Below are 14410 nucleotides of genomic sequence, written 5' to 3' on the forward strand. Positions count from 1 at the left end.
ATTAGTGAGTCTAGTCTACAACCCGGCCTATAAAATATTATTATATGTGATTATTTGTATCGTATTGGTATGTATATTGTTATCATACATACATCTCTATTATGTTCTGAATCTGGGAGGAACTCCCATTCCGATTTAAACGTATTCTTCGACTCATGTGAACTTATCCTTATAAGAACACCTCGGGTAGTGAAACCGAGGGATGTCATTCTTGACTTCTGAAATTCTCGACATTTCTATGTCATCTATTATGGTTATGTATATAACGTTTGAATTATATTAAACGAGATGTCATTCTTGACTTCTAAATGCTCGGCATTTCAATGTCAGCTATTATGTTTACGTATATAACATTCTTGTTATATTACGTGCCTATGTGCTTTGGTTTTTGAACCGGAAAACGTCATTCTTGACTTTTATAGATTCTTGGTACTTTGAAGACATTTTTATGTCATCGTTACTCCTATTCATTACTTTCGATGTTTTTGTCTCTTATGCTATCCTTAGCACATTGTTTAAGAAATTATTTTAGAGAATTTGTGTGGAAATTCGAGGTTGATCGCGTGTCCTGACCATATGTAGTGCTATTGGAATGGAACTATGAATTAATGAAATATAATGGCGTCAGGCCAATGTGATTATATTACGTTAATTCATAAAGAAGTCCCAATATTTTGACATGAGGAATAGAAAGCGAGTCAAAGAAAAATTTTTACACCACTCATTCAGAAATTCCGATGTATTACATGGGTAGGCAAAATATTCATTATCTTATTTGTTGATATGCGAGGAGCTCGTTTTAACCAGATTATCTATCTCATGCCCTATCCTTCATAACTTGCTTGTTAGCAACAACTTCGCTCGGGAACAGTTTTGGCCCAAGGACTTCTGTCCTGATAACAGTCAAAACAACATTTAACTCATTGGTTTTCATGACCTCGTGACATTTTTTGGTCAAATGTCGCACGACGATTCAAGTCATTTACTCGATCTTTGACGATCTTACTTCAACTTGTAACCTCTGAAATACAGATACTCTATTTATCATCGGGAGTTTTACACATTTGTTTAATTGGGTGGTTCTCACGGATTTATGGGCGAATAGAAGTAATGAAATATTTTGTCATGTATACAATTTATAAAATCGTATATGTACGTATAGATTCAAATGAATAAGTTTACCTTAACCTATTTTGATTAGTACATACTAAATTATACCTTCAAAATTATTTTAAAACCACACCTTTATTGAGTTGTTTAATTAAGTCAGATTATTTTATATAAAATGGTACACATTGTACATACTTCTAAATTACTAAGAACTTCATTCCGTATATGTTGTCACATCAAACGTTTAAAGTTTTTTTAAAACTCCTTTGATTAATTTTATCAACTTTTCGCATTACCCTACAGAGTGTCTGGATCACAGTTCTTCTCATCATAGGTTTAAGGATGAAACTTACCATTAAGTTCATTGATAGAAACTCTTACGCCACTTTGGATGCCGGTTTTATAAAATTTGTTGGAAAGTCTTTGCGCTCATAAAATTTTCCCTCTTATGGTTGGACATGGCCGAAACACGGACCGATAAATCAATTTTCTGGGATACGCTCGGTGGTCACCCTATTATAGAAAAGGCGCTAGGTGGGTTTCTACCCCAACTGTTGTTATAGTGGGTATCATGGATATATATTACACTAGACCGTTTGAGGAGTTTCTACTCTCAATATTCGCTGTCAACTGCAAGACCCTCATAAACATCAATCCTAGGATTCAATACTTTGAGGTGCACGAAATTATTTTTGGAAATTCATCCCACCTGGAGTCGGCCATTCTTTATAACCCATGATTCGCGTTCTTTTCATCCGCACATAAATTTAAGAATATGGATGAATCCTAGATTTCCTCGCTCATTGAGCAAGGGAGTTCACTCTCGTTGAAATATCAAACCTTTCGTACGTCTTCCTTTCGGAAATGTAATGAAAATTTACTTTGAAATCCATGATCCTCGTTATCTCCTTTGAGAGAATTGCCTTAAATATCTATGCCACTTATGTGACTACTCCATATATTTCTTCCTTCATTGTTGCAACTATATTTCTTTCATCCCAGTTCGTCCCCTTGGGGAGCTTCTGTTTTGTTTGTTAAGAAGAAGAGTGGATCGTTCCGATGGTGTATTGATTATTGTGAATTGAACAAGCTTACTATTAAAAACTGTTACCCTCTTCCGAGAATCGATGATCTATTCGATCAGCTTCAAGGTTCGTCTATTTATTCTAAGATCGATCTTCGTTCCGGCTATCATCAGTTGCGTGTTAAAGAATCTGATGTTCCGAAAACTGCTTTTCGCACCCGTTATGGTCACTTTGAATTCCTTATTATGCCGTTCAGATTGACAAATGCATCTGCTGTGTTCATGGACCTCATGAACCGTATGTGTAGACCCTATCTGGACAAATTTGTTATTGTTTTCATCGACGACATCCTTATTTATTCTAAGAATGATGAAGAGCACGAAGAACATTTGAAGTTAGTGCTTGATTTATTGAGAAAAGAAGAGTTGTACGCTAAGTTCTCTAAGCGTGCTTTCTAGTTAAGAGAAGTTCAATTCCTTGGACATATTGTTAGTGAACATGGAATACAAGTTGATCCTGCTAAAATTAAGGCGATTGAAAGGTGGAAAATTCGTAAAACTCCTACTCAGATTCGTCAGTTTCTAGGGTTGGCAGGTTACTATAGAAGGTTCATTCAAGATTTCTCTCGTATAGCGAAACCTCTGACTGCTTTAATGCACAAGGGGAAGAAGTATGAGTGGAAGGATGAACAAGAGAATGCTTTTCAGATTTTGAAGAAGAAGTTGACTACCTCTCCGATATTGTCACTACCTGAGGGTAATGATGATTTTGTTGTTTATTGTGATGCATCGTGTCAGGGCTTTGGCTGTGTTTTGATGCAGTGAAATAAAGTTATTTCATACGCGTCATGTCAGTTAAAGATCCATGAACAGAATTATACAACCCATGATTTAGAATTGGGAGCTGTTGTGTTTGCGCTTAAGATTTGGAGACAGTATCTTTATGGGGTCAAAAGTACGGTGTACACCGATCACAAAAGTCTTGAACATATCCTTGATCAGAAACAGTTGAGTATGAGGCAACGAAGATGGACTGAGACGTTGAATGATTATGATTGTGAACTTTTATATCATCCGGGGAAGGCTAATGTTGTAGCCGATACGTTAAGTCTTAAAGAGAGGACTGAACCTCATAGGTTTAGGGCCTTAAATATGACCGTTTGAACAAACCTCGCAAGGCAGATGCTTGAGGCACAACAAGAAGCCTTGAAGGAGGAGAATTTTGTAACGGGAAGGTCCGAGGCTTGAGTAAATAGTTAGAGGTACGAACCAATGGTACTCGATATTTTACGGGACGCCTTTGGGTTCCAAAGTTTGGTGATCTGTGACAACTTGTTTTAGATGAGCCTCATAAGTCTAGGTACTCTATTCATTCCTGGTTCAGGAAAGATGTATCATGATCTTAAGGAGTTGTATTGGCGGCCTCATTTGAAGGCTGATGTGGCTATGTATGTGGCTAAGTGTTTGACCTGTGCTAAGGTTAAAGCTGAACATCAGAACCGTCAGGACTTTTGGTGCAACCTGAAATTCCCGAGTGGAAGTGGGAAGGTATTACTACAGAGTTTATTACGAAACTACCGAGAGCTGTGGGTGGTTATGATACCATTTGGATTATTGTTGACCGACTCATAAAGTTAGCTCATTTCTTTCCGATTAAGGAAACAGATTCGATGGAGAAGCTTACTCGTTGTATTTGAAGGGAATTGTTTCGAGACATGGTGTTCTGGTATATACTATTCCAGACCGAGATAGTCGATTTACATAGAGGTTTTGGCAATCCTTACAGGAAGCTTTGAGAACAAAGTTTGGATATGAGTGCCGCTTATCATCCACAGTCAGATGGTTAGAGTGAAAGGACCATTCAAACGTTAGAAGACATGTTACGAGCGTGTCTTATTGATTTTGGTAATGGGTGGGATAGATAATTGCCGCTAGCTGAATTTTTTTATAACAACAGTTATCATACATGTATTAAAGCCGCACCGTTTGATGCTCTGTATGGTAGAAAGTGTAGGTCTCCTATCTGTTGGAATGAGGTTGGGGATGCTCAACTCACAGGTCCAGAAATTATTCATGAGACTACCGAGAAGATCGTATAGATCAAAGGAAGGTTAAGAATCGCCAGGAGTTGGCAAAAGAGTTATGCCGAGGTTAGAAGAAAAAATTTAGAATTTCAAGTTGGTGATCTTGTCATGTTAAAGGTATCACTCTGGAAGGGTGTGGTACAATTTGGTAAGAGAGGAAAGTTGAATCCTCGTTTTGTTGGACCGTTTGAGATTATTGAGAGAGTTGGACCCGTGGCTTATCGTTTGAAATTGCCACAAGAACTTAGTGCTGTTCATGACATTTTTCATGTATCGAATTTAAAGAAGTGTTTGGCCGAGGCCGATAAGACTATTCCTCTGGAGGAACTTCGTGTTGATAAGCAACTATATTTTATTGAGGAACCTGTTGAAATTATGGATCGAGAGGTTAAGACTCTTAAGCAGAGTAGAATTCCTATTGTTCGAGTTAGATGGAACGCCAGACGCGATCCCTAGTTCACTTGGGAGCGTGAAGGTCAGATGAGGCAGAACTACCCGCATTTTTTCCCAAATGACGAGGAAACCCCTGCACCTGCTTAAATTTCGGGACGAAATTTCCGTAACGGGAAGGTACTGTAACGACCCTACTTTTTCCGTTATCTTTTACCGTTAATTATTTAACGGCCGTTAACTGTTATTCGTGCCACATCATTTCTATGACCTATATTATTATTTTTGTAATAATGTATTAATTATTATGTGTTAAATGAATATTTGTATTCATATTCTAAATCGTACGTTTCTACGTGTCGCGGATTTCTATTCGGCGAATCTTTTCGGTTTTCAAACCAACGGTCGAGCTTTTGGGATTTTTAAATCCTAATTATTTTAAATATGATATTTTAATTTCATATGATTATATATAGCATATATATATATATATTTTTCGTCGCGTATTTGTTATCTCTCCGAATTTTCAATCGCGTAGTCGTGTTTTCGCGTTTCGGGCTTCGTTCAGGCATTTGGGCCACAAGACTTCCTTCATTTATCAAATTTGGGCCATATGGGGCCGACCCCATACCATTTTCATCCAGACCCCCCAAGGGAGGGGTTGGTTTTGCCATTCCTTGTAACTTGTGATTATTTTGATCAAAACCACAAAATCCATCTCATTCTAACCTAGCAACCATTTTATTTTTTTTCTCCTCCTCCTTGCTTCTTTGGCCGTCACCTACAGCACCAACATCACCATCATTCATCATCAAATCAAGCTTGGATCATAGGGCTTTTTACATAATCGAATTGCTCCCGTTCTTCTCTACGCGTTCATATAAATCAATTCTTGATTAGGGTATAAACCCTAACCCTAGCTTTTCAATTTTTCTTTATTTTTCTGTATTTTGATTATATTTTAATAGTATGATGATTACTTGTTGTTGTAATGGTGTTTGTATGCATAGAATTACTCATAAACACATGTTTTCGGTTTGATAAAATTGGGACAGCAGATATTTCGTGTATTTCTGATATTGTGACTGTTATAAAAATTAAAATAAAGTATCTATATGAGTTCATCTCATCAAGACATTAATTTTAGACTCCGGATTCATGTCGTTTCGATTCCCGGAGCCCTAGATATGATCAAAGTGGTATTTTGTTAAGATTGAAATGTGATATTGGTATGAACCAGGTTTGGTCCGACTTTGTGACCATATTTGGTGACTTTAGGGTGTGTTAGTGTGTTAGGATCAATGATGGGACGAACTTTCATGTTCGGGTCATCTAAATCCGAGCCACGAATCACCCGTTGCGTCTAAAACACGATTTTGATTAAATTAAAGTTTCAAGTGATGTCTTGGCTGATCACCACGACTTGTGGGCTGTTCTTGGTGTGTTCTTGAGTGTACCGAAGTGTCGGGTGGTTTGATTAGGCGGAGATATATGTAAGGCTCGCCGAAAACCGACACCTGGGGCTCAAGATACGACCCGATGAACTTTTGATTTAAAACTTGTGATTAATTATTAAACTTATGATATAAATAATGAATTTCATTATCATTTAATTACTTATTATATAAAAAGTAATTATTATAATTTAAGACTTATGATATATATTTATTATATCATTTAATTATTACTTATGATTTAATTAACATTTTAATTAAACTTATGATTAATAATACTTTTATTATTAATGGAAAATACTTATGATAAGTATTAAACTTATATTATAAGATTATTATTATTATAAGACTTATAATAAATATTAATTAATTATTTAATTATTATAAGGCTTAGTTATTATTTAATTATAATTTAATTATTAAATACTTATGATTTAATAATTATAATTAGAAACTTATGATATGATTAATAATTCATTATTAATTAATAATACTTATGATATGATTTAAAATTTATTATTAATTAATAATACTTATATTATGACTAATATTTAATTAATTAATTAAATACTTATGTTATATTAATTATATCATTTAAACTTATAATAACTTTAATAATTCATTTTAATTTAATTAAACTTATGTTATGACATAATTAGACATATTTAACTTTAATAAACATTATAACTTACATTATTATTACAACTTTCACTTTTAAAATTAACGTTGACTATGTTTGACCAAGGTTGACTTTTGAGTTGACTTTCAGTTGACTTTCTAAATAAGGAAACTTTCCTAACTTAAAAGTTTCTAAAATATAAACTTTCTAAATTTGGAAACTTTTCAAAAATAGAAACTTTCCAAAAATAGAAACTTTCCAAAAATAGAAACTTTCCAAAAATAGAAACTTTCCAAAAATAGAAACTTTTCAAAAATAGAAACCTGCTAAAAATAAAAACTTTCTAAAAATAGAAAGTGTGTGTCCGTACGCTGTTCCGATCAAACCGATGCATGTTGAGTATTGTTCTATGACTACTTGCAACATGTACAATAGTTATCATACTAAGACTTGACCTAAGTTAGTTATTTATATCGACCTTCTTTATTTATAGGTCGGCGTTGTGATCATTCCTGATCACTTTACTTCATTTACTGTTCGCATATTTGTGTGGTTACTTCGTTTGCTATTAAGGTGAGTTATAGTCCCATTTTCTATTTTAAATCTTTTGGGATGAGAATACATGCAATTTATTTTATATTTTGGACACAAGTGGATGTTGGTTTAAATTATTCATTGTGAGTTGAACAAAAATATTCCCTAGTCTGGTAACTGTAATCACTGGTTTCTACTAGTGAACGCGAATCCTACAGATAGATCTATCGGGTTTGACAACCCCATTTCGAGCTAGTCGCGCTAGCAGTTTATAATCGGAATGTTTAGTACTTCGTATTTTGTTGTAGATACACTTGTGTTTGGTAAGGGTAAATAAATGGTTAAGTGGTTACCAGGTGGCTCACGGAAAATGGAATAATGTTTTTATATGTTTTCTAGCATATAATTTTGTGGTCCAAAAAGGAGTTTTTATGTTTTCAAACATAAATTTTTACGGTTTAAATTAAATATTGTTTGCAATATTAAACCTATAATTCACTCAACATTTTTGTTGACAGTTACTCGCAGGTTTTATTCTCAGGTTCATGATTGATTGCTTCCGCTGTGCTTAGAGAGTCTGCATATTTATGATGGCAGCTTTTGTAAAACAATAACTTGCATTCTATTTTGATACATTTAATAGAGGATGCTGTTGACTTTGTTTTGGTTAACTTTTGGTTAAGTAATAATGTATGGTTTTTCTAAACTTACATATTTTGATAGGTTTCCTTTATAGGAAATCATTTTTAAATAAAGAATGCAAGGTTATTTATTAAATTCATATAGAGTTATGATCAAGCTGTGGGACCAAGATAACGATGGTCGTCAAGTGTACTTTGACGGGTCATTAAAGCTGGGGATATCTTCTGGAGGATATGCTGACTTAGAATTCCATCACTCCAAATATCTTTTTATTCCATCAAAATTAGCTTTTCGCTCAAGCATGGGGTTTATAGCAACCGGTATTTGAGTTCGTTCGGAGTATGCAATAAAATTGTGATAAGCAAAGCTCTCCAAAGCGAAAGGTATGAGTCAAAGGTAGAAGCTCGTGGCTGACAGGGTTGTTAGAAACATCGTGAGATGCTTCCTATTCGATTAAATCGAAAGTACATCGAAGTGATAGCGGACAGCTTCAATAGATTTGTGCTCAATTGACTACCTAATATATTTGTGCGATCTCAAATGAGGACTGAGTCCAAGATTTAAGTAGACATAGAAATGTGTTCAAGTAATTAAACGCTAGCGTGATCATCAAAAAGTCCGGAAGGAAAATCGAATAAGTTTATTGATTTTCAGAGAGTAAGAATGTAGGTACAGGATCAGAACTAATCAGTTCGAAGGATTTAACGATGTCAAAACTGCATAAGATAGTTCGGTTCTGATCTCAAGAAAAATCTGACAAGGTCACCTTCTCGCAAAAATATGTTTTAATGCTTCTTTAGACGCTTATTAAGTAGATCAATTCATGTCTAGTTTAGTCATCATTTTCATGCTTGTATAATTTTCCATGCTGGTAGTTTTAAGCATTTCGTACAGCCATGATGTTTTAGGTCCGCATTTATTTCTGTTTCTATGTATGATAATATGAAAAAGCTAAAAAGATTTTAGAATGTTGTATAGTTTCTTCTATATGCATGTTAATATTGTTCATGATTGCATGACAGTTGGTGGTTATTTCATAAACTCTGTATGTGTGGACCAGGGAGAGTGAGCGTATGAGATAGATCCATTAAAACTTGAATAGGTCGGATATTAGGTTATTTGACTTAATTTGACTTGAAACGGGATCTTGAATATGTTTGTTTATTTAGAGAGTTCTAGCATGATTAGTTGATTCGAGTTTGGCCAAATCATTATTTGAAATGTGAATCGATGGCTAGAACGGAAGGGACTTAAATTTAAAATTTTGTTTTTTGTTTGAATTTATGTTTGCATCCGGACGGTTGAAATGTGCAACCGCACGGTTACAACATATAACCGCATGGATTGGTAATTTTAAAGGGTTAGTGACTCTAATATACAACCACACGGATACAAACCGCATCCGCACGGTTACATCTTTATTGGCCGGTTGCAACCCTGCAACCGCACGGTTGCAAAATGGGCGTAATTTTCAAAAAGGGTGAACAGGAGATTGATCTGCTTTTACATCTTGTGGTGCATATTCATTTCACACATTATCTTCATAGTGCAATAGCAGGTCTCTTTTGGGATTATTTTTATTTACTAAACGTGCTGTTTTGATCTTTGCTTCAAGATCAAGGTAATGTTGAGACTCTTTTACTCATCATGTTTTAGTTGTTTGTTTAGAGTTAGTTTATCTTGTGATGTTACATATAGGTTCAGGTATTTGACCTTATAGTGTTAATCATCATGTTTCTTAGGATAGATAGGTTGGTTTTTAAACTAATGTCTGAATGTTCATAGTCATATTCTTTAGTTATGGGCTATAAAAACCACCTCTGTTTCGGTGAATGCATCCGTACGGTTGCAGGTTGTAACCGCACGATTGAACTCTCATCTGCATATGCTACTCTATGCAACCAGACGGTTGCTCTGAGTAACCGTACGGTTATGAATACCAGACGGTCTTTAACAAATGTTTTCTAATCTGATTTTTGTCTTGATAAGTGTATTGTATTTCAGTTAACCCTCATGGCAAACAGGGCATCAAGAAGATTGTCACAAAGTGAAACAGAAAGTGCTATTGCTGAGCGAAGAAACTTAGTTGCGGATCGGGCAATTCCCACTAGATGTCACGTGAGATCACAGCTAAGATTCACTTTGTATTGGAGGGGTATACATGCCGGTGCATTTCTCCACCAGGACAGTGTGACAACCCGGAAATTTCCAACAAAATTTAAACTTTATCTTTATATTATTCCGACACGATAAGCAAAGTTTGTTAAGTTACATCTCAAGAATTTTAAATTGTGTTCATAAATTCATTATAACCTCGACCAAATTCCGACGATTCACGAATAGTTATATATAAATAAATATGTATATATATATATATATGTATATGTATATTATAACTTGAGAGTATTAATAAAGTATTAAACGTATAATACTGTACATGAACGTATTTGTTTCAATATGTTTATCGATGGAATTAGAATATAATATCAAATGATTGATTTATCAGATACATTGTGATATGATTACGGGTCTATGTTATGAGGTCCACTGTGATTTAAGAAATCTATTCTTTTTGACAACATTCGGAAAATGGTAAAGTGATTTATAAGTAAGAACGTGGAGTGTAAATAACTTAGATATTGGATATCAACAAGTTAAGTAACTCGACATTTTTCATTAAGATGATTTCATACGTTTATTTAACCTTTGAACTTTATCCCATGCTTCACCAACAGACTGTAATTTAAAAAAAACTTGAAACCTATTATGAATATATATGATGCTACTTTTCTAAAACGTTTTATAATATAACGATTTCCATTATTTTAACCTTTAAACAAAATGATTCTTAAATATATTTAGTTTTGGAAAACAAAATTATCATATTTATTTGATTTAGTTTCAAACGTACAAAAATGTTTTCAGTTTAAAAAGAACTTTATTATTAAAACATATATAACTTTTATAAATATCTAGAACCACTTTTGATAACTTATTACTTAACCAGTATGATAAAGATAAAGATATTTATATTTTATTTTATTAAATATATATAACGATTTAAATTAATATTATATATATTTATACGCGTATTATACGTACATAATTTTATACTTTTACTATACTTAAACTTTACCTTTACTTTATTTTTACTTTACTTTAACTTTAATAATTCACTTTAATAATTCATACTTTAATAATTCACTTTAATAATTCAAAAATCTATTATAAATAGAATTCAATAGGTTTCATTATTTCATAGAAACTTGAAAATATTTTTCTCTAAACTTTCTCAATCGATATACATATATATATTTACTCCGTATTATTTCAAGATATTATTAGTATACATAAAATGTTACGACGGAGTGCTGTCCGAGTGATTTCAAAATTGTTTTTCGAGCGGGATAGAGCTAAGAAAATTATGGGTTATATCTATGGAGGTTATGGGTATGGTTCGGAAGTATTGCTCGTGAGTCAAACTAGTGTTTATCATCTCCGTTGCATCTACGTACTTTTCCTACAATATTGAATCTCAATATTGATACGTGAGCACTCATAACTTAACTTTTATATATTATTAGTGTATCCCTGACTAGTGCTCGAGTATATTGGATTATGCATGCTTATACGTTCGTTATTGTCATTAGATAGGTTATGTCAAATCTTAAATTAAATACATATGCTATTAAGATAAGGTATATGATATGCATGTCGTTGGAAAATTAGCAAAAAATAGAGAACTTTTCATTTAGATATCGAATGGTTTCGATGAACGGTTTAGAAGTTATAGTCAATTGAATTTTTGTATTATTATTAAAAATGATTATTATTATCATCGTTATTATTGTCGTTATAATCTAATTATTATTATTATTATTATTATTATTATTATTATTATTATTATTATTATTATCATTGTCGTTATTAATAAAAGATATTATTGTTATTTTTATTATTATTACTATCGTTATTATCGTTAAGGTTATAATTAGTATTATTATTATTATTATTATTATCATTCAAATAGTTATTAGTATTATCATTAATATTATTATTATTAGTATTATTATAATTAAAACTAATATTAGTAACATCTAATTATTATGATTACTATTATTATTAATATGAACGCGATATAAAAGACGACTAAAAGCTATTAAACGAAGCGATTAGGAAATAATGAGTATGAGTATCATGATGAAATTAAGATATTGATTTAAAGGAAAAATATCATTTTCATTATTTTACTATTATTATTATTAAAAGTATTATTAATATTAAAACTATCATTTTTACTAAAATTATTATTTTTAATAAAAATATCATTGTTAATATGAAACATCATTATTATTATCATTTTAGTACTATTGTTAATAAAAATTATCATTTTATCATTTTTAGAAAATATAATTATTGTTATTTTTATTAGTAGAATAATAATAATTATTACAAAATAATACAACTTTTACTTATTATTATTATTATCAATATTATTTTATCAAATAAATATGTGATACAAAGATATTTTACTACGTATAATATAATTACATTAATAATACCTATTATATTATTTTTATGATATTAAATGAACTATATAAGTTTTATTACACGGATGTTACAATCTTCCCCCCATCCTAATCCATCTGGACGAAGTCATCAACATTTGATTCCAGAGCGATGATCGATTCCAAGTAATGTCCTTAAAATGAGCAAATGCACAGCGGAAGATTTCTTTCATACCTGAGAATAAACATGCTTTCAAGTGTCAACCAAAAGGTTGGTGAGTTCATAGGTTTATCTTAAAACAATAAAATTCATCATTTTGATAGACCACAAAATTTAAATGCTGCATGGTACAAATGGGCCCGAATCCTACACCCACCTGTAATGCACATGCGATATCTTTTAAATACAGTACACCATTCTCATGTACGCAACCATTTTTCATAAATCTTAGTAACCGTACACATATCTTGTGCACAAAAATAACATACACATAACCTGTGTATAAAATCATTCTCTCGATACATAACATTCATATCAACTGGTGGCAATTATCATGTCCACATAATTCAATGGTGGTAATTATCATGTCCACATAATTCAATAATAATCCGCAGAACTTCTGTCTGCATAATAATTCATTCGAGGAATGTTTTGCTTGTGTCTATCTCGTCAAACATTTATAAAAGCATTTCATGTATTCGCAGTTCAAAATATATTTCAAAAGCATTTAAATAAGCAGTTGTAAAATCAGCGCATGTATTCTCAGTCCCAAAAATGTAAAGAGTAAAAGGGATCAAATGAACTCACCGAATGTATTTTGTAGTAAAAATACATATGACTATATTTAACAATGCAGGGTTGGCCTCGGATTCACGAACCTATATTATTCATATATTTATTAACACATAGAATTGTAATTGAATAAGTTTACATATTTTTATTGGTGATATACTTGTTATATTTAATAATTTATTGGTTTTATTAATTATTTAAGTATGTTTATTTTATATACACTTTTAAATGAATAAATAATAAGAATTTTAATATAGTTATGTTATGTGTATTAAATATATTTTTAAGTAACTATTATTTATATGATAAAATAGTATTGATAATTATAAACAAAAAGTTGTTTCCTTTTATAATAATAATAATAGTAGTTGTAATAATAATAACACTTCTAATTATGATTATCATGTTAATAATAATAATGATAATATAATTTAATAATACTTATAATAATAATAATAATAATAATAATAATAATAATAATAATAATAATAATAATAATAATAATAATAATAATAATAATAATAATAATAATAATAATAATAATAATAATAATAATAATAATAATAATAATAATAATAATAATAATGCTACCTTAAAAGGGAAAGCTTCCAAAAAGAAAACAAACTGACACAGTTCGGGCTCGAACCCGCGACCTCTCGTTCCACAACACCACCTTTAAACTCTCTGATCTATCATGTTTTTTCCAATTTAGACTCAATTTAGTTACTTATAACCCTTTTTATGTTTCAAGCCCGATTAGTGCAACCACATTAAGCCCAACAACATATATACGGCCCAACACTTAGCCTGTCTGATACAATTATTCGATGAAAAAGGAAAAATAACTGTAGGAGCAGGGATTCGAACTCAAGACCTCCTTTCTAACAAGTACATACCCAAACCAATGATCTGCACATTTGTTTCTTGTAATAACTTGCACATAAAATTGATTTAGCCAGTCACAGGCTGTTCTCCTTGTCCAAACCAAAAAGAAAAACCCAATCGATTATCACCAAATCATACCACCATAAATCTAAATCGTATACATCATCATTATCTAATCACTTCTATTATCATACGCATAATCCTAAACATAATCATATCATAATGATCATTATCATTATCGTGTATTTATAATCACCTTCATCATTTTATAATCGTCACCTCCATCATACACTTAATTATTTTTCAAACTCGTAACCAATCATCCTTCATCACCACATCAATCGATCTCGTTTTCATTGCATGTTAT

Source organism: Rutidosis leptorrhynchoides, chromosome 3, assembly GCF_046630445.1.
Source record: "Rutidosis leptorrhynchoides isolate AG116_Rl617_1_P2 chromosome 3, CSIRO_AGI_Rlap_v1, whole genome shotgun sequence".
Classification (NCBI taxonomy): Eukaryota; Viridiplantae; Streptophyta; class Magnoliopsida; order Asterales; family Asteraceae; genus Rutidosis; species Rutidosis leptorrhynchoides.